The sequence below is a fragment of the Echinops telfairi genome, unplaced genomic scaffold, assembly GCF_000313985.2.
Source record: "Echinops telfairi isolate 266 unplaced genomic scaffold, ASM31398v2 ScPeMD7_443;HRSCAF=831, whole genome shotgun sequence".
NCBI classification, from domain to species: Eukaryota; Metazoa; Chordata; class Mammalia; order Afrosoricida; family Tenrecidae; genus Echinops; species Echinops telfairi.
In genome coordinates, this window is record NW_022104341.1 from 34,543,207 (window position 1) to 34,545,120 (window position 1,914).

At 41.6% G+C, this 1,914-nt stretch overlaps 1 protein-coding gene across 1 annotated transcript in view; it reads left to right on the plus strand.

The window, feature by feature from the left end:
* The window catches only part of COL24A1 (collagen type XXIV alpha 1 chain), a 411,206-nt gene that overhangs the window by 243,379 nt on the left and 165,913 nt on the right, over nucleotides 1-1,914 (plus strand). The gene's annotated exons all lie outside the window — the stretch shown is intronic.

A 1,914-nucleotide genomic window follows, 5' to 3' on the forward strand; every position in this document is an offset into this window, starting at 1 on the left:
AGTCCTCTGCTCTGTCTCATGGTCTCAGTGCAAGTCCTCTGCTGTGTCTCATGGTCTCAGTGCAAATCTTCTGCTCTGTCTCATGGTCTTAGTGCGAGTCCTCTGCTCTGTCTCATGGTCTCAGTGCAAGTCCTCTGCTCCGTCTCATGGTCTCAGTGAAAATCTTCTGCTCTGTCTCATGGTCTCAGTGCAAGTCCTCTGCTGTGTCTCATGGTCCTAGTGAAAGTCCTCTGCTTTGTCTCATGTTCTCAGTGCCTCTGCCACTTCACACAGGGATCTGGCATGCACTCAGCTGAGAGCTCTTCTTTCTTGATTATCTTAGAATCCTCTTTCTCTGCTTCTGACATGGCTTTCTAGGCCCCAGAGGATTGAGAAAATTGACCCATCCCTCCTCTTAGTGTCTCGCATACCTATTTGTATGGCCCCACCCAAACATTTGTTGGGAGTTACAAGTACATGGATAGATAGAAAAGCATATTTAAGCAATTTCACTTCATCACAAAAAATATGACACTTTCTGCTTCCTCAAAGGTTACAGGCTTGGAAACTCATAGTGGCTATTTTACTCTGTCCTATAGTGCAGCTGTGAATTGGAATCAAATGGTTTCTATAATTGGTGGCAGGTTTCTATAATATTTCGGATCATTGATACTTGTTCATTTTAAATTTCAGAATATTGTGAGAGCGTTGTCTGTTTACAGGGCAGGAAGAGGAAAAGAACTCATTGGAGAGTTGGGCAGGCCATCAAAATGGGCTGCTGAATGCTTCAGATGAGGGTTCTTGTTAGAGCACCATCTTTCAAAATCTTCCACTGAAAATTCAAAAGACATTTTTCTTCGTTGCTGTTTTTTCATCTTAATTTTATCAATCTTTCAGTAAAATTACATTGTAGTCTACCTCCACAATGTATCTATAATCACTCAGTTCCACCCATACCATTCCCATTGCCCTGCTCATTTTCGCACACAGATTACTAACCTAGCCTCCTTTTTTAAAAAAAATCATTTTATTGGGGGCTCTTTATTTTCAATTAAAGGATCATTTTATTAGGGGTTCGTACAACTCTTATTACAATCCACAAATTCATTGCATCAGGCATATTTGTACATATGTTGACATGATTCTTTTCTAAACATTTACTTTCTATTGAGCCATTGGTATCAACTCCTCTTTTTCCCATCCCTTCCCACACCCACCCTGTGACCCCTTGATAGATTTTAAAGTATTATTTTCGTGTGTGTGTGTGTGTGATTGGTTGAAGTGAACTTGTTTGTCACAAGACTCCAAGTCCATTTCCATTTCACTTTCCTCCTTTTTCTTTAAGCCCCTCAGACACTGTTTAGCTTTGAGCGCTAAGGAATCTGGGGGCTCATACAACTCTCATCACAATCCATCCATTCATTCATTGTGTCAAGCACATTTGTACATTTGTTGCCATCATCATTCTCAAAACATTTGCTTTCTTCTTAAGCCCTTGGTATCAGCTCCTCATTATCCCCCTCCCTCCCCCACCCTCCCTCCTTCATGAACCCTTGATAATTTATAAAATATTATTTTTCATATCTTACACTGACCAATGTCTCCTTTCATCCACTTTTCTGTTCTACATACCCCCTGGGAGGAGTTAAATATAGATCACTGTGATTGGTTCTCCCTTTCTGTCCCCACCTTTCCCTTCCCCTCCTGGTATCAGTTCTCTGGGATCAGTACCAGAGGGGTTTATCTGTCCTGGATTCCCTGTGTTTCCAGCTCTTACCTGTACCTGTGTACATCCTCTGGTCTAGCCGGGTTTGTATAGTAGAATTGGGATCATGATAGTGAGGGGGAGGAAGTATTAAAGAACTTCAGCAGTGGTTCTCAACCTTCCTAATGTTGCTACCCTTTAATACAGTTTCTCATTTTGTGGTGATCCCC